Below are 20,628 nucleotides of genomic sequence, written 5' to 3' on the forward strand. Positions count from 1 at the left end.
CTCTCTCTCTCTCTCTCTCTCTCTCTCTCTCTCTCTCTCTCTCTCTCAATCTCTCGTTTGTGTGTGTGTGTGTGTGTGTGTGTGTGTGTTTATGTTCTAGGCTACTGTTATTAGATTCTCTGAAGCCAGAGTTACAAATTGTTGAATTTCATGCTACGTGGTGCGTATTTGGGAAGATTATTCTGGTCCCCAAGTGTAGCTCACAATATTATTTTTTAAAATGAGTACTAATGATGTAACACCTCTACAAACCTATTCATATTTTTTATGACTTACATGTTAGTTGGCACTGTTTCCAAAGAGAGCTGATTGTTTCAGGAAGTGTAGGAAGTCCAACACAGGATATGTTAGCTATGCTATCATCTTGTACAATTTTTCATAAAAGTATTTGACATACTTTTGCTCTGAGCTTTTCTTATACGTTAAGGTGGAAAGAATAGTATCAATGAGCTCACAAGTATGTATCTATCAAGTGTTTATGAATGATTTCTAATATTTCATGAAACATGTTTCGTGCAAGGTCACCAATATGAGTTCAATTAAAAAGCTGGTACAGACAAAAAGTTAACAGGAAGAGTGAGAAGAAATTGCAATGTTATTGCAGATGTGCTGAACAAAGGAGTTCTCTGCCATTTACTTTTTAGGTACTTCATCATGAGGAGTAGTTGCAGGACTGCAGTGCCCACATGTTTTTAAAGACATGAGATCAGGCAGAGGGGCTATTTTAGAAGCGGAAGGGAACCTACATTGTAAACTCAGGCAAGCCATCTCTGCTACCTTCACTGAGGCAACCCTTTCACGCCATATTTTTCAGTTTTACTTTAGATTATGATAGAAAGGAAGGATTTCTCAATCCCTGCAACAGCTAGAAACATTAGATGATTCTGTCATGGTGATGTTTTAATGAAGTTATTTATTTATATGTTTGTTTATGTATGTGTGTGTGTTTTATGTACCTGTTATGTACATATGTATGTGAGTAGAGGACAATGTCTATGAACTTGTGTATTGAGGCCAAAGTGCAATATCAGGTGTCTCCCTCAGTCACTCTCTACTGTATTTTACAAGACTTCATCTCTCTCTGAACTTGGAACTTACCAATTCGGGTAGACTGACCAGCCTCCAAACCCCATGTATCCTCCTGTTACCATCTCCAGCACTGGAATTGCAATCATGTGCAGACATCTTCAGATTTTACATTGGGGCTTGACTTCCAAATTCAGGCCCTTAGTCTTGTAAGACATGGCTTTACTTATTGAGATATACACTTTCATATATATCTTATATGTAATTGTCCTAAGAGTTTGACATTTCATCTTCATATCTACAAAGGGAGTTGCTTTCAACTATCAGTTTAGTTGTGCTTTGGTTTAGGAAGACAACAAAGAACTTACAGACTGTTCCACTTATCCATGAGCCAGGGAGGGAGACAGAAATCAAAATACCACAAACACCCTCTGATCAGAGACAGCTCTTGGCTCTTATTGCTTTAACTGGACACAGACAATGTTAATAAATCATTTAAAACTGATCTCCTTTCCTACTTCTAATCTGTAACACCTAGCCATAGGCAGGGTGCTGTCAATACTCATGTCAGTTTAATGAGCTGAAACACTCATTACAAGAGCTGTGTACCCAAGCCATTAGCATCTCGCCACTGCTGTGTCCTTACCAATAGCATTTCAAAGCAGGTCCCTTGCACATATCTGTTCTCTGCTGATACTTCATTTGCATACTAAAATGTACCCATCCATTTATACACATGCACTTGTCCTTCTTTGGGACAGGTTTCCTTGATTTCTGCCCTTTATAACTCTGCTAATCCTTTGTCTTCTGTGCCTCTATGTCGTGATAAAATGCCTTTGCTTTGTGGTGTACTCCTCAGCTTTTAAATCACCTCAAGATCTGATCCTGTTACAACTAAAGGATTGAAATCCATGAGGCTATTTAGAGACTTGGACTGAGACCTTTAAGAAGCCAGTTCAAGGGGCATGGTCCACCCTTGCTGAGGCTGAGTAGGACTACATCTTGGGTACTGAGTGGGTCCACATCTTTTAAAACTGGCATCTTTCAGGTGTAGAGAGCAAGCACTCCTGTCTGAGGTGAAGTCTCAGAGTTTCAGAAGCCAGTAACAATTTTCAGTTGAGTACTCACTCTCTGTATGGTTGTCTTTTCAACTACAAGATTGAAAAGATAATTGGTTTTTTTGGCCTCATTTCTAAAAATGATTTTTTCCCATTAGTTTTGTACAAAGTACCTACAAAGCTTCCAATGAATCTTTTCCTCTTTCCCCTCTCTATTTATTATAATGTGTCCCATCTAATGCACCTCTTCTTACCAGCTGGCATCCTCTGAGAGCATCTAAGATTCCCTTGCATTGTTTACTTACTCTCCTATTGGTCCTAACTTCAACCCTAAATATCTTCCACACTACTACTGAAATATTGGTTCCATGAATGATTTCACTATAGATTGTCTTCTTCCTTTTATTTCAGGTTCAAATACTATATTTCATATAATAAAGAGAACATCAGACTTGGGGGCAAGCATTTTTACCAATGGAACCATCTCACCAGGCCCAAATATTATTATTTTAGTGATTATCCAGGATGAACATGACCCTGAAACTAATGGAAATTAAAAGTGTGATATCAATTCAGCTTTTGTTTCTTAAAATGATGATTATCCATGAAATGATGCTAATAAAAGCCAGTTAATCTTTATGACTGTTCATTTTTAAATTATACCAGGGCCTTTTTATTGTTAATAATATAACTGACATTAGTATTTTCAAACAAGAACCTAATAAGCTATAAAAATTCAAATGGACAAATACATATTTGTCATTCTGAGTTTTGGATTAGAATCTCAAATTTTCAATTTGATAACTATTTAGAAATTAAAATGCCCATATTATAGGTCTGCCTTCACCCAATATGTAATTTTGAAAATAAATGTAGTCAATTCTAAGCAATGCAATATAATTAGAAACCATTAATGATTTGACCATGCCTTTTATTTAGCAATTATAGGTGAATAAAAATATCAATGATCATTATGGAAATGTTCACTTAATTCTTCCATTGGGTTTCTATCTATTCTTGAACTGAATATTTCAACAAGGGGAGAGAGTCAGAGACTGAGACAGAGAGAGAGAGAGAGACAGAGAGAGTAAGAGAAAGAGAGGGAGAGAAAGAGAGAGAGAGAGAGAGAGAGAGAGAGAGAGAGAGAGAGAGAGAGAGAGGTGAAGTGGGAGGGAGAGTGAGAAGGGATGAGAATGAGAATTTGAGTAAAGCTTTGAGTTTCCAGGTATGCTATCTGGAATATATCTTGGATGTTTGGTCTTTTGTTGCTGTTGTTTTTGTTTTTTCTTGACAGCCTCTACAACCTTTGGGAAATCCATATGGCTTTAAACCAGAAACATTATTACATATATGAAGGCTTGTTGCAGCATACATGGGTTACAGCCTAAGCTTTATTATTACTTTATGTTTACCACATTTATTTTAAATTTATATTATCTTTTAATAAGTTATATATGATAAATAGTTCAAACACCTCACTGTACAGAACTTACTCTTCATTCTCTGTGTATGATTTTGGGCAGTATTTGAATTATAACAGTAATTTGAGTTACATTTGCTCAAGTAAATCAAGAAGAAATATTACAGTCACCACAGGAAGCAATCTCATATAATAAAGAACATGTAGTTTCCATCCATAGTATTTTGTGGAGATAATTATGTAATTGGCCTGGAGCTTACTAAGCAGGCTAGACTAGCTGGCTGGTAGGTCCAGATGTCTATGTTTCTCCAACTCCGAGCACTAGGATTCAAAGTAATCAACATGCCTATTTTTCTTCCTTGTGAGTTTTAGGTATCAAACTCAGGTCCTAATGTATCTAAGGCAAATACATTATCAACTTACCTGTCTCCCACCTTCCTTTAAACTATTTTGAAGTCAGTATTTGATGGAGCAACAGAGATGAATTAATACTTAAGGGCACTTACTAATTTTGCATAGGACTAAAGTCTCTATCCAGGCTGGCCAGGTCACAACCTCCTATATTTCTAGGACCCTTGGACCTTACAACCTTTTTGGGAATCCGTGGTCTCCTTTACACACATGATCGTATCCTAATCCAGACACACAGATACACACGCACATGCACAGACACACACATAGACACACACACAGACACACACACACATACAGACACACATACAAACACACACAGACACACACACACAGACACACACACACAGACACACACACACATATATATATATATATAATTTATATATTTAAAAATTGACAGTCTTATGGAATCTATTGAAGAGATACCTTTTTTAAAAATTATTTTATTGGATATTTTATTTACATTTCAGATGTTATCCCCTTATCCCATTTCCACTCCGCCCAGGAACCCCTTATTGCATCCCCTCCTCCTCCTGTTTCTATGAAGATGTGTCCCTCCCCACATTCCCCAACTCCTACCTCCCAACATTCAAATTCCCCCACACTCAGCATCCAGACTTCATGGAATCAAGGATCTCTTCTCTCACTTATGCCCAACAAGGCCATCCTCCCCTGCATATACAGCTCCCTAAGTGTGCCCAGGCTGGTAGTATAGACTCTGGGAACTCTGGTTGGTTGGTATTGTTGCTCTCCTCATGGGGCCACAAATCCTTTCAGCTCCTTGATTTCCTTCTCTCTAACTCTTCCATTGGGAATCCCTTGATCAGTTCAATGTTTAGCTGAGAGTATCTGCCTCTGAATATGTCAGACTCTGGCAGACCTCTAAGGAGACAGCTATATTAGGCTCCTGTCAGCATGCACTTCCTGACATTCACATCAGTGACTACTTTTGGTGACTGCACATAGGACGGATACCAAGGTGGAGCAGTCTCTGGACAGCCCCTTCTTTAGTTTGTCCAAAACTTTGTCCCATATTTGCTCTCATGAGTATTTTGTTACTCCTTCTAAGAAGGACCAAAGCACTCACAATTTTGTCTTCCTTCTTCATGAGCTTCATGTGGTCTGTGAGTTGTATCTTGGGTATTTGGAGCTTTTGGCCTAATATAAACTGATCAGTGAGTGCATACCATGTGTGTTCTTTTGTGATTGGGTTACCTCACTAAGGATGATATTTTCTAGTTCCATCATTTGCCTAAGAGTTTTATGAATTCATTATTTTTAATAGCTGAGTAACAATCAATTGTGCAAATGTACCACATTTTCTGTATCCATTCCTCTGTTGAAGGACATCTGGGTTCCTTCCAGCTTCTGGCTATTATAAATAAGGCTGCTCTGAACATAGTGGAACATATGTCCTTGCTATATGTTGAAGCATCTTCTGGGTATATGCCCAGGAGTGGTATAGCAGAGTCCTCAGGTAATGCTATGTCAAATTTTCTGAGGAACCACCAGACTGATTACCAGAGTGATTACACCATGTTGCAATCCTACTAACAATGGAGGAGTGTTCCTCTCTCTCCACATCCTTGCCAGCATCTACTATCACCTGAGTTTTTGATCTTAGTCATTCTGATTGGTGTGAGGTGGAATCTCAGGTTTGTTTTGATTTGCATTTCCCTGATGACTAAGGATGCTGAACATTTGATTAGGTGCTTCTCGGCCATTTGAATTTATTCAGTTGAGAATTCTTTGTTTAGCTCTGTACCCCATTTTCAATAGGGTTATTTGGTTGTTTGGTGTCTAATTTCTTGAGTTCTTTGTGTATATTGGATGTTAGTCCTCTATCAGATGTGAGATTGGTAAAGGTATTTTCCCAATCTGTTGGTTGCCATTTTGTCCTATTGACAGTGTCCTTTGCCTTACAGAAACTTTTCAATTTTATGAAGTCCCATTTGTCATTCTTGATCTTAGAGTATAAGCTGTTGGTGTTCTGTTCAGGAACTTTTCCCCTGTGCCCAAGTATTCAATTTCTTCCCCACTCTCTCTTCTAATAGTTTCAGTGTGTCTGGTTTTATGTGGAGGTCCTTTATCCACTTGGACTTAAGCTTTGTTCAAGGAGATAAAACTGAAGGAGTTGAAAGGGTTTGCCACCCCATGAGGAGAGCAACAATACCAACCAACCAAACTCCCCAGGGTCTAAACCACCAGCTGAGGAGCACTTAGGGAGGGACCTATGGCTCCAGCTGTGTTTGCAAGAAAGGATGGTCCTGTCAGGTATAGGTGGGAGAGGAGATCCTTGGTCCCATGAATGCTGGACGCTGTGCGTGGTGAAATTCAAGGGTGGGGAGGTAGGAGTAGGGGGTAGGTGGGGGCACATCCTCATAGAATCAGGAGGAGGGGAATGGGAGAGGGGGTCCTTGGGTTTGGGAGGAATGGAGTAAGGGGATAACATCTGAAATATAAATAAAATATCCAATAAAAATAAATAAATAAATTGATCTATTTGCATTCTTCTATATGTTGTCCTCCAGTTGAACCGGCACCATTTGTTGAAAAAGCTGTTCTTTATCCGCTGGACCGTTTTAGCCACTTTGTCAAAGATCAAGTGACCATAGGTGTGTGTTCATTTCTGGATCTTCAATTCTATTCCATTGAACTTCCTGTCTGTCTCTGTACCAATACCATGCAGTTTTTATCACTATTGCTCTGTAGTACAGCTTGAAGTCAGGAATGATGATTCCTCCAGAAGTTCTTTTATTGCTAAGAGTAGTTTTCAGTATCCTGGGTTTTTTGTTATTCCAAATGAATTTGAAAATTTCTCTTTCTGACTCTGTGAAGAATTTGGATTTTAATGGGGATTGCATTGAATCTGTAGATTGCTTTGGGAAAGATGGCCATTTTTACTATATTAATCCTGCCAATCCATGAGCATGGGAGATCTTTCCATCTTCTGAGATCTTTTCTGGTTTCTTTCTTTCCCGAGACTTGAAGTTCGTATCATACAAATCTTTCACTTGCTTGGTTAGATTCACACCAAGGTATTTTATATTATTTGTGACTATTCTGAAGGATATCATTTTCCTAATTTCTTTCTTAGCCTGTTTATCTTTCAAGTAGATGAAAGCTACTAGTTTTTTGAGTTGATTTTATAACCAGCCACTTTGCTGAAGTTGCCTATCAGGTTTAAGAGTTCTCCAGTGGAAGTTTTGAGGTCACTTAAGTATACTATCATATCATCTGAAAATAGAGATACTTTGATTTCTTCCTTTCATATTTGTATCACTTTGACTTCTTTTTGTTGTCTAATTGCTCTAGCTAGGGCTTCCAGTGCTATGTTGAACAGGTAGGGAGAGAGTGGGCAGCCTTGTCTAGTCCCTGATTTTAGTGGAATTGCTTCAAGTTTCTCTACATTTAGTTTGATGTTGGTTACTGGTTTGCTGTATATTGCTTTACTATGTTTAGCTATGGGCTTTGAATTCCTGATCATTCTAGGACTTTTACTATGAAGGGATGTTGAATTTTGTCAAATGCTTTCTCACCAACTAGTGAGATGGTCATGTGTTTTTTTTTTATTTTATTTATATAGTGGATTATATCGATGGATTTCCGAATAGTGAACCATCCCTGCATTTCTGGGATAAAACCTACTTGATCATGATGGATGATTATTTTGATGTGATCTTGGATTCAGTTTGCAAAAATTTTTTTCAGTATTTTTGCATCGATGTTCATAAGGGAGATTGGTCTGAAGTTCTCTTTCTTCGTTGGGTCTTTGTAAGGTTTAGATATGAGCATAACTGTGGCTTCATAGAATGAATTGGGTAGTGTTCTTTCTGTTTCTATTTTGTGGAATCTTTTGAAGATAATTGGTATTAGGTCTTCCTTGAAGGTCTGATAGAATTCTGCACTAAAACCATCTGGTCCTAGACTTTTCTTGGTTGGGAGACTTTTAATAACTGTTGCTATTTCTTTAGGGGTTATGGAACTGCTTAAATGGTTTATAGGCTCCTGATTTAACTTTGGTAAATGATATCTGTCTAGAAAATTGTCTATTTCATCCAGATTTTCCAGTTTTGTTGAGTATATAAGCTTTTGAAGTAGGATCTCAGGACTTTTTAAATTTCATCAATTTTTTTGTTGTCTCCCTTTCCAGTTCTAATTTTATTAATTTGGATACTATCTCTGTGCCCTCCTGTTAGTCTAGCTAAGGGTTTATCTATCTTACTAATTTTCTCAAAGAGCCAGCTCTTGGTTTTGTTGCTACTTTGTATAGTTCTTCTTGTTTCTACTTGGTTGATTTCAGATCTGAGTTTGATTATCTCCTGTCTCTATTCATATTGTGTGTATTTGCTTCTTTTTGTTCTAGTGCTTTCATATTTGTTGTCAAATTGCTAGTGTATGCTCTCTCAGGTTTCTTTTTGTAGACATTTAGAGCTATGAGTTTTCCCCTTAGCACTGGTTTCATTGTGTCCCATAAATTTTGGTATGGCTAGCCTTCATTTTCATTAAATTCTAAAACTTCTTTAATTTCTTTCTTTATTTCTTCCTTGACCAAGTCATCATTTAGCATAGCGTTGTTCAGTTTCCATGTATATGTAGGCTTTCCATTGTTTTTGTTATTATTGAAGACCAGCCTTAGTCCATAGTGATCTCATAGGATGCAAGGGATTATTTCAATATTTTGTATCTGTTGAGGCCTGCTTTGTGACCAATTATATGGTCTATTTTGGAGAAGGTACCATGAGGTGCTGAGTAAAATATATATTCCTTTGTTTTAGGATGAAATGTTCTATAGATATCTATTAAATCCATTTGGTTCATAACTTTCATTAATTCCACTGTGTCACTGTTTAGTTTCTTTTTCCATGATCTATCCATTTCTGAGGGTGGGGTGTTGAACTCCCCCACTATTATTGTGTCAGGTGCCATGTGTGCTTTGATTTTTAGTAAAGTTTCTTTTGTGAATGTGGGTTCCCTTGCATTTGGAGCATAGATGTTCAGAATTGAGAGTTCATCTTGGTAGATTTTTTTCTTTTGATATGTATGAAGTGTCTTTTGTTATCTGTCTCGATGACTTTTGGTTGAAATTCGAATTTATTTGGAATTAGAATGGCTAGTCCAGCTTGTTTCTTGGGACCATTTGCTTGGAAAATTCTTTTCCAGCCCTTTACTCTGAGGTAGTGTCTGTCTTTGCCACTGAGGTGTATTTCCTGTATGTAGCAAAATTCTTGGTACTGTTTATGCATCCAGTCTGTTAGTCTATGTCTTTTTATTGGGGAATTGAGTCCATTGATGTTAAGAGATATTAAGGAAAAGTGATTGTTTCTTCCTGTTATTTTAGTTATTAGAGGTTTAATTATGTTTGTGTAGCTGTCTTCTTTTGGGTTTGTTGGAAGATTATTTTCTTGCTTTTTCTAGGTTGTAGAAAATTTCTCTTCTTGTGTTGGAGCTTTCCATCTATTATCCTTTGTATAGGGCTGGATTTGTGGGAAGATATTGTGCAAATTTGGTTTTGTCATGGAATATCTTGGTTTCTCCATCTATAGTGATTGAGAGTTTTGCTGGACATAGAAGTCTAGACTGGCATTTGTGTTCTCTTAGGGTCTGTATAATATCACTTCAGGATCTTCTGGCTTTTAGAGTCTCTAGTGAGAAGTCTGGTGTAATTCTTGTAGGTCTGCCTTTATAAGTTACTTTATCTTTTTCCCATACTGTTTTTAGTATTTTTTATTTGTTTTGTGCATTTGACGTTTTGATTATTATGTGACAGGAGGAATTTCTTTTCTGGTCTAGTCTACTTGGAGTTCTGTAGGCTTCTTGTATGTTCATGGACATCTATTTCTTTTCATTTTCATGGACATCTATTTTCCTCTATAATTTTGTTGAAGATATTTACTGGCTCTTTAAGTTGGGAATCTTCTCCCTCATCTATACCTATCATCCTTAGGTTTGGTCTTCTCATTGTGTCCTGGATTTCCTGGATGTTTTGGGTTAGGAGATTTTTGCATTTTGCATTTTCTTTGACAGTTGTGTCAATGTTTTCCATGGTATCTTCTGCACGTGAGATTCTCTCTTCTATTTCTTGTACTCTGTTGGTGATGCTTGGATCTATGACCCCTGATTTCTTTCCTAGGTTTTCTATCTCCAGAGTAGTCCCTCGTTGAGATTTCTTTATTGTTTCTACGTCCATTTTTATATCCTATATGGTTTTGTTTGCTTCCTACACCTGTTTGGTTGTGTGTTCTTGAAATTCTTTAAGGGATTTTTTGTGTTTCCTCTTTAAGGGCTTCTATCTGTTTACCTGTGTTCTCCTGTATTTCTTTAAGGGAGTTGTTTATGTCCTTCTTAAGGTCCGAAGTGATACCTTTATGTGGTAATATTACTGTATTGCTAAACCTGCTATTTTCATTAATTTTATCCGTTACTTAAAACCAGCTTCTCCAAATAATAACCCTTAGTTGTTTGAATTCTAGCATCCACAGAAATGATTTTCTAAGAATAGATTGCATAGCAATAGCAGTCTTCCCTAGAATTTTAGAAATTCACATTTCAGTCTATCTACCAGGAAAAGATTAGAAAGCAATCCCTCCAGCATGAGATATTTGCAGCCTACTTTGAGGGAGAAAAGGATTAAAGAAGCTGATAGCAGTCATTGGTGAGGGGCACAGACAGAGGCATTTCCAAAGTCAGGATAATATTATAAACAGCCTATACTCTCATACCAATGCAGAAGTTTTATCTTCGAGTATTATAAGCACTAGATTCATTTATATCAAAAAGAGGTAGTTTTCCTCTTTAAAATGTATAAAATATTTGCTGTTTTCCTCTCTAGTTTTTGAAAAATATATGTTATTGAATTTCTACTTGAGGTTGTATTTGGTGTCAGAATTGTCATATTTGAAGGAAGGTAAAAGAGGAGTATAACTTAATTCAAAGACGGTGTAGATGGTTTGTAGAGATGGCTCAGTGGTGTGTACTTCTTTTCCAGAGGGTCAGAGTTTGGTTTTCACCATCTGTGTTGGTGACTCTCATTCAACTGCCTGTAACTCCAGACCAAGTGAATCTGATGTCTTTCTTCTTCTGGCCTCCACAGGCACCTTCACTCATAGATGCATATACCCACACACAGAAAGGCAAGATCAAACTTTAGGAAACAATTCTGATAATACATCTGGCAGGTATGTATTGTTGCTTAAAGCAGCAGGCACAGCAGTGGGAGAGAGCCTTTGCTAAGTAATTCTCACAAAATAGCACATGTGGGGGATGTAGGGGGATGAGGATGAGTCACTATTCAAAAAGAGTATTCAGGGACATTCCAACCTGGGCAAACAGTGGTGGCTTTTGCATATACAGATGCAGACACAATACTTTTCTACTTTTTGGGAAGTGCAGACTTCTCTGAAGTAGAAGTTTCTGGTTTCATATGATGTAGATTCATGTGGTGTCTTGCTGACACCCTTAGAAGGACACACAATGTTTGCAGAGAGTATAAATAGGACTCAATGGACAGTGATGCTGAGATTGCATAGCTAGCATTGTCACACTTTGTTTGCCTCAAGTCTTTGCTGATATTCACTTCATTGACAGAGGCAAGGTAGAACACTTCAACTGGGTCCTGGCTGGTTCTGGTCACTCCCATTGGCTCTTACTGATTTGGTGGAGACCTGGCTGTTTCTGCTAGATCATTCCACCACTGATGCTGATTGTGTTTGATATCCTAACACTACTGAAATAGACTCCTGGTGTCCTAAAATAATGGAAGATTGGAATCATCCCAAAAAACTACTACCAATTAGGTCCACATCTCCTTCTCCTATTTACCATCTTTTCTCCCCTACCTTTAAACAGTAGTCTAGAAGGGGGAGGGAATCATGTGTTTAAAACCCCTTATTAAAAGTTTTTTTTTTAACAAATCTAAGACTACACTTCTGATTTAAAAACTTGATTATGTCTGAATAATTCCTTGTCAGAAGCAAATGACCAGAAGAAAAGTATACAATTTTATTAAAATTGTATAGGATAACCATACCAAATGTGAAACTCAGTGAGATACCATATATTCTATACTTTAAAATACTCTCAATGTTGAGGAAAACCATAGGGGTTGTAGACAACTTTTTTAAAAACTGAATTTGTGGTGTACAGGGATAAACCTCACCCTTTTTTATTTTATGAAAATATTGTTTTAAAGTCCCATGGACCTTCTCCACAGTTCCTTGTTCCTGGCAATTATAAGAAACCCCAGTAAAATGGGTAATATTAACAACTTTAGAGTTGTACATCACTTTCATGTGATAGCATGAACCTAGAGAATAGACAATGGCTCTAGGACAAAGATCCTTGAGATAACTATCTTTCCTTTATTTTAAGCACCTTCCTTTGTGATATAATAGCTTAGTAGCATGCTTGACTTGTAAACACAAGGTTCTGAGTCTGATTTCCAGGACATGAAAATGCTGGATGTAATAGGAGGCAGGTGTCACTAGAGAGGAAGACAGAGAAGGATCCCAGAGTTCACTGGCCAACAATGTAGCCTGTTTGGTGAGTTCTGAGACAATGAAAATCATGGTGGTTAAGGTGATAGCACTTGAAGAATGACACCCAAGATTGACCTTTGGTCTAAACACAGACACACACCTAGATGACTGTACAAATGCACATGATGGTACATATGCATGTGCATTCACACACACATACACACACACATGTAGGTACAAACATGCATGCACATACACGCACACAATCTTCTTTGATGAATCAAGTTTCAATGATACTGAAGACAGTTAAAGAAAATAGTTCCACAGTGATGGCTCCTGCGATGTAAATGAGCTGCCCAACTTTGTGGGAAACAAGCTTGAGTGTTGTATGATGCTACATGATCTTAACCCCTGAGTCATCTCTGCAGCCACCTGATCCAGTTTCACTTTGAGATTACTCCTATTGGGAAAACAAAGCCCCAAAACCAAAAAACCAAACAACAACAACAACAAAAAACCTTTAATTTGCAAAATGTGAATATATTCAAATAAAATGTGCTATCATATACTTGAGAGTCATTCATCTGTACCCCATTATGATTTTAGAAAATGTCAGGGAAATAAACATAGCTATTGATCATGAAGAACTGTATGCTTAATTGTGAATGGTGTAACATTTGTATGAGGAGAGTACATAAAGAGAAGGAGATGGCTAGATAAACCAACCTATACAGTGAGCAATGGCTGTGCCCTGTCAAAGCCTGGCAAACAATCCCACTTCAATTCCTAGTAAAAGTAACAAATGCGGCAGACGTATAAATTGGGAAACCAGAATATAACTTGTAGATTTTATGATCCATAAAGAGGGAAGATAGCTTTAACTAGTAACACATGTCTTGGAGTTGTTTATCTGTTTCTCATAGAGTAAACCAAAGTAGAAAACTCAAGACATAGCCAGTGATGACAAGACTTTACTTGCAAGATTAACATAGGTGTCTGGGCCTTCCTCGAGAGATTCCAGAAAAAGAGGCAAGTGGCCATGAGTGTTGCATCCCTCTTAGGTGATGCTTCCTCCTTAGAGATGGTCAGGACTAAGAGAAACTTTGAGGTGTGTGAACCACATGAGCCACTTAAATCCATTGTCTTCCATCCCATAAGCAAATATAATAATGCCCACTTGTCTTTTTCTCTCTGACAGTTAGATGCCCTTTGTTTTTGAATAAGTATAATTCTTTTATTAAATCAATTTTCAAAATAAAAAGATGTGTTCTGAAGCTGATACCTTAGACCTATGAGATCCTTCTTAGTGACATTTTTCATAAAATAAGATCAATTCATAATTTTAATGTTTTTCACATTATTGATTTCATTGAACACCTAACATTTTCACTTATTTTGCTTATTGTGTCCTGTTGACTTGCTTACATTTCTAATGCTGTGATATAATACCATCACAAAAGCAAGTTATGGAAGGAAAAAAGGGTATGCTTTGATTTATATTTCTACATGGATAGGACCTATCCTTGTGAGCAGGAGAGGTTAGGGAGCAAGAGTTCAGGCTACCTGATCATTGTTCAACTACATAGAGGAAGCAGAGTTACAGAGAAAGAAATCAATAAAGAGATAAGGAGATAGATAGATGATAAGTAAATAGATAGATGATAGATAGATAGATAGATAGATAGATAGATAGATAGAATAAACTATGATCACTTATAGTGTGCCTTCTGATGGTGTCTCCTCCCCCTATAATGACATTCCTTCAGCAAAGGTTTCATAACATCCCCAAAGAGTGTCATCAACTGGAGATCAAGTGGTCAAAGATATGAACATTTGGGCTACATTTCAAATTCAAACTATAGTACCTACAATTCAAGGGGTTTATTTGGGGCCACAGTCCAGGGGATAAACTTTTATGTTGGGGAAGGCAAAGGAGACTGAATCAATTCTTGCTTGTAGTGGTACATGAGGCTGTGACCTTACATCTCAGTGGTTGGCGAAGTAGAGCAAGTGAGCATACATTTTGTCAAGTTCACCTTTATTCACTTCGAATTCCAAGCCTATGAGATGTACACTGTCCCACTCTCAGTTAAACTGCTCTGGAAAGGCCTCAGGGACAGCTCCTGAAGTGTGTCTTTCAGGTTGATTCCAAACAAAGAGATAGGATCCATCCCATGTGCATTCACCAAAGGTAGATGCTGAGGTGGAAGTCAGGAAGTGGATGCTGACAAGAGCCTGATATAGATGTCTCCTTAGAGGTCTGCCAGAGTCTTACATATTCAGAGGCAGATGCTCACAGCTAACCATAGAATTGATCATGGGATTCCCAGTGGAGGAGTTAGAGTAAAGACTGTAGGAGCTGAAAAGGTTTGTGGTCCCATGAGGAGAGCAACAATACCAACCAACCAGAGTTCCCAGAGTCTAAACCACCAGCCTGGGAGCATTTAGGGAGGGATCCATGGCTCCAGCTATATATGTAAGAGAGGATGGCCCTGTTGGGCATAGGTGGGAGAAGAGATCCTTGGTCTCATGAAGGCTGGACACCCCAGTGGGTGGGATTTCAAGGGTGGGGAGGTGGTAGTGGGGGGTAGGTAGGGGCATATCTGCAAAGAAGCATGAGGAGGGGTGATGGGATAGGGGGTCCCTGAGCGGGGTGGGGAGGGGTTTACGGGGATAACATATGAAAGGTAAATAAAACATCAAATAAAAAATACAATGTTTACAAAAAAATAACCCCCCCAAAATAAAATAAAAATGACTAAAAATTTTTTTCATTAAAGTTCTAAAACTCTCTATATTAAACGCCTCCCTTATTGCATGGGTGTTATGACACTAGACAGAAGGGAGCAAGATCCATGGACAGATGGGAAACATTTGTGAACTCTTTAAAGAAATACCAATGTTGATACTTCATTAAAATACATTTCCACGCTGACATTTTGTTGTAGTTTTATTTTTAAGACAGGGTTTCTTATTGTGTAGCACTGGATGTCCTGGAACTCATGCTATAGACTAAGCTGGCCTTGAACTCACAAAGATCTGCCTGGTTTTGCTTCCCCAGTGTTCAGATTAAAGGTGTGTGCCACTACTTCCTGGCTTTCTGGATCTTTGCTGATTTTTATGAGATGTTTAGAAATGATAGGTTTGAAATTACCTTTAGTTCATTGGCTATCCATATCTGTTTCCTCTCTTGAGGATTTCTGGCCATTTTACTTTTATCAGTTGATTTTCATCACAGATCATTCTAGATTATTTAAATTTTATATAAATATGTATGTATCATTTTTCCTCTATCAAAAGCCAAACATTACAAAATCAATGTTATCCTAATTCAAAAATATCAAAGTGTTACATGGAAGTAATTTTGAAAATTAAATACTTTTAATTATTGTAACCATTTGTTTTCTCTTTTAAATTTATTTACTTATTCATTTTACTTGTTCCTTCCTTCCCCCCCCAACCCTGAAAGATAATATTTTAAGAACAATTTGACACCCAGTACATCTTTTGGTTTTGTTGACTGTCAATGGAGGAAGAATATGAAGAGGGATTTTTATCTTTATAAATAAGAGCATGCAGGATAACCAAACAGTGTTTGGGTCATTATGTAATGTGCTGGTACTTTCAGAAGTACCAGTCAACCTCAGAAGAGTTACAGGAAATGCTTTCCAACTTAATGACTGGAGACTCTATTGCTGTCCTTCATCATGTCTTTCCATTACTTTATTTATTTACATTTCAAATGTTGTCTCTGTTCCAGTCTTCCTCTCTGCAAACTCCCATTCCATCCTTCTCCCCTTTACCTCAATGATGGTGGTACTCCACCTACCCCACCCCATTCCTGGCTCATAGCTCTAGCATCTCCTTTTACTGGGGTCTCCTTCATCATTCTGAACTCTTTTTTTGGTCTTATAGGTTCACTTACTTTTCCATAATATTTGTTGCTGTGAAATTTCATAAGCCCTTGAATCTCTTTAAATACTTAGGTATGAAATTCTTCCAGATTTCCCATTTTAGGAAGTTCATCCTTAGATGCAGTTGTCTTGATTGAATTGCTTGATTGTATTACTTCATGTGTAATGAAAGCACTGCCAACATAGAAATATTACAAAGAGGAGAAAAAAAAACCATACACAAAACCTTGAAGGAGTGTGAAAACATGAACATCTGATCTCTTGTGGAAGTTCTTAAAAATTGCAATGCTGTTTTGTCTATTTCTTTCTGCCTAGGGGTGTTGCTTAGGATAGTGAATGGGAAGGAAATCATTACCCTGTAGAGGTAGGAAGCTCTCTGCAGGCTTTATGAACTCTATTTGATTTCAATAAGTATTAAAAGGTTTCCTAATTTTGCAGGGTTCTGCATTTATGAAAGAGTCAGGATTGATTTTGTTCCGAGCTCAGCAGGACAAAGCTCTTTGCAAGTGTGAAAAACTCTTAATTGGCCCACATCCTCTCCTTGGGACTATCACACAGCCAGAGGCCATTACTTGAGGTAACTGGCTATTGACTCAGCAACTGGACCAGAAGAAAAGGTCATTAATGAACCTTGATCAGAGAACACACTATTTGGCCAGGTTCTGAAGTTTGTAATCCGAACTAGCATGTGAATAAATCTCTACTATGACAGAATCCTTAGGCATGGTCTCTGAGTATAGGTAGGTGGGAGCAGTGTCCAAACTGTCAGTGTGGTCATGAGGCTGTGGCTTTTGTCAGAGTTCTAACCTTAAACTTTATTTGGACTTTATCCTAATTGTTTAACTTAAGTTAGGTTCTGGAAATAGGAATATGATAACGATCAAGCATCAGCTGGAATTTCAGGCATTTGTTACTAACATAGCTGTGGGTGTTGTGGTCAAGTTACTACTATTGTCATATATAATATATACTCTAGGGCTATTATATAATAGAGAATCATGATGCTATGATGAGTGGTCCAGTTGGCCATGGATGCAATGGGAGGATTAGTTGATGAAAGCTCCCAGAGAGACCATCTCCAGGGGAAGGTACAATCCAGCTGAACTCAGCAGCAAACTAAAGGCAGTAGCACTTTACCAATGATTTATTAATTGTTGTACCTTATGTATCAAGTAAATAACCTCATGAATGCAATAGTTTATTGGAACAATCCCACAAAATGAGGAATTCTATTATTCTTCATCTTTAAGTTGAGAAATTGAGTATTAAGAAGATTCAGTAAGATCATTGCTTATACCATGTTTAGAAAATGAGTTCAGAGTAGAAGCACAAGGGATATTCCCAGCCATTGTGCAATTCTTCACAGAGTTTTTGACAAGTCAGTTTGCAAATCTTCCTTATGACATGAATGAGGGAGCTTCAGAAATGGATGAGAATGTGACTAAAGATCAGGGTTATATATATATATATATATATATATATATATATATATATATATATATATATGAATTGAAAATAAGAAATAATTAAGTGGATATATAAGGAATGAGAAGAATATTTGCCACTGAGTATAGTTAGTAGACCAGTAGTAGAGGAAGTAAAACAAGGAGGTAGGTGAAATTATTCTGGTTGATCTAGCAGTTCTCAATTTACCAGTAGTATTTGATATAAGAATGTTCTTGGCAACGGGTTTGCCGTCAGAACGCAGGTGTTGTGAAAGCCACCGCTAATTCAAAGCAAAAATGGGAAAGGAAAAGACTCACATCAACATCGTCGTAATTGGACACGTAGATTCCGGCAAGTCCACCACAACCGGCCACCTGATTTACAAATGTGGTGGAATCGACAAACGAACAGTTTGAGAAGGAGGCTGCCGAGATGGGAAAAGGCTCCTTCAAGTACGCCTGGGTCTTGGACAAACTGAAAGCTGAACGTGAGCGTGGTATCACTATTGACATCTCCCTGTGGAAATTTGAGACCAGCAAATACTACGTGACTATCATTGATGCCCCAGGGCACAGAGACTTCATCAAAAACATGATTACAGGCACATCTCAGGCTGATTGTGCTGTCCTGATTGTTGCTGCTGGTGTTGGTGAATTTGAAGCTGGTATCTCCAAGAACGGGCAGACCCGTGAGCATGCTCTTCTGGCTTACACCCTGGGTGTGAAACAGCTAATCGTTGGTGTTAACAAAATGGATTCCACCGAGCCACCATACAGTCAGAAGAGATACAAGGAAATCGTTAAGGAAGTCAGCACCTACATTAAGAAAATTGGCTATAATCCTGACACAGTAGCATTTGTGCCAATTTCTGGTTGGAATGGTGACAACATGCTGGAGCCAAGTGCTAATATGCCTTGGTTCAAGGGATGGAAAGTCACCCGCAAAGACGGCAGTGCCAGTGGCACCACGCTGCTGGAAGCTTTGGACTGTATCCTGCCACCAACTCGTCCAACTGACAAGCCTCTGCGACTGCCCCTCCAGGATGTCTATAAAATTGGGGGTAAGTAGAATAATGAGGATGGTGAATTTGAGTGTGTTTCTTTGAGGTATAGGTCTTAACTGATATGTATTAGAACATCTATTTATACAAAACATTTATTTTAGGCATTGGCACTGTCCCCGTGGGCCGAGTGGAGACTGGTGTTCTCAAACCTGGCATGGTGGTTACCTTTGCGCCAGTCAACGTAACAACTGAAGTCAAGTCTGTTGAAATGCACCATGAAGCTTTGAGTGAAGCTCTTCCTGGGGACAATGTGGGCTTCAATGTAAAGAATGTGTCTGTCAAAGATGTTAGACGTGGCAATGTTGCTGGTGACAGCAAAAATGACCCACCAATGGAAGCAGCTGGCTTCACTGCTCAGGTGATTATCCTGAACCATCCAGGCCAAATTAGTGCTGGCTATGCTCCTGTTCTGGATTGTCACACAGCTCACATAGCATGCAAGTTTGCTGAGCTTAAAGAAAAGATTGATCGTCGTTCTGGTAAGAAGCTGGAAGATGGCCCCAAATTCTTGAAGTCTGGTGATGCAGCCATTGTTGATATGGTTCCTGGCAAGCCCATGTGTGTTGAGAGCTTCTCTGACTATCCTCCACTTGGTCGTTTTGCCGTTCGCGACATGAGGCAGACAGTTGCAGTCGGTGTCATCAAAGCTGTGGACAAGAAGGCTGCTGGAGCCGGCAAAGTCACCAAGTCTGCCCAGAAAGCTCAGAAGGCTAAATGAATATTATCCCTAACACCTGCCACCCCAGTCTTAATCAGTGGTGGAAGAACGGTCTCAGAATTGTTTGTCTCAATTGGCCATTTAAGTTTAATAGTAAAAGACTGGTTAATGATAACAATGCATCGTAAAACCTTCAGAAGGAAAGAATGTTTTGTGGACCATTTTTTTTGTGTGTGGCAGTTTTAAGTTATTAGTTTTCAAAATCAGTACTTTTTAATGGAAACAACTTGACCAAAAATCTGTCACAGAATTTTGAGACCCATTAAAACAAGTTTAATGAGAAAAAAAAAAAAAAGAATGTTCTTATCACTATTGAAACTGAAAGTCTGGCATCAAAGGATGTATTAAGAAGTAAGTGAATGGAGAAAGAGTGGGGAGTATATAGGCCTTCTTGCATCCTGTAGATGGATGTGCAGGAGGCAGGAATCTGTAAGAGAAATAGCATTTCTCTTTTGTATCTGTGTAGACCAGACTCTTTGTGAAGCTCCCTGCTTTAACTATTGTTTCAGGAGTGAATCAGAGTCTTGTGAGCAAGGATGGAGTTTCCAGGTTCTTAGTCTAGATTCTCTCTGCAGGGGTCATCTTGTGTACATTCATCTCTACAACATCCCCGCTCTATGATTTTCATTCTCTAGATCTGATAGTGAAATTTTACAGATTTTATCGAAAACTTATTTAGAGTTTTGTGTTTAGTGTTACTACTTGATGTCTTGTGCTTCCCCAAGGGATTAGAAAGTCTGGCATTGTTACCCAGGAGGAAGTTTAGGTTTTGTATATAGCCTTTGCTTTTCTACACTGGCACCTCGATTCCAAATTTCACCAATGAGGTAGGATCTAATTATTCATTCTGAGTGCTATTTTCATTTACCTCATAAAACTGTTTTCTCCTAGTAAGTTACTTTTAATCAAGAAGTGTCATAGAGCAGAAAAGTGAATATTATACTCTCAAGAAGAGTTCTAGTTGGGGGGCAAAGCAAGATCTGAAATCCCTTTCTCCTCTCTTATACATGTTGTTGTTGGTGGTGATAGAGTGTGTATGTGTGTGTGTGTGTGTGTGTGTGTTAGTTATGATAACATTGACTATTATTCAAC

At 38.2% G+C, this 20,628-nt stretch overlaps 1 protein-coding gene and 1 pseudogene across 5 annotated transcripts in view; both read left to right on the plus strand.

The window, feature by feature from the left end:
* Dpp10 (dipeptidyl peptidase like 10) overlaps positions 1-20,628 on the plus strand; it is a 1,453,779-nt gene that overhangs the window by 940,830 nt on the left and 492,321 nt on the right. The window lies entirely within an intron of this gene.
* Positions 17,990-19,831, plus strand: LOC114624545 (annotated as a pseudogene).

The sequence above is a fragment of the Grammomys surdaster genome, unplaced genomic scaffold, assembly GCF_004785775.1.
Source record: "Grammomys surdaster isolate TR1022 unplaced genomic scaffold, NIH_TR_1.0 208, whole genome shotgun sequence".
NCBI classification, from domain to species: Eukaryota; Metazoa; Chordata; class Mammalia; order Rodentia; family Muridae; genus Grammomys; species Grammomys surdaster.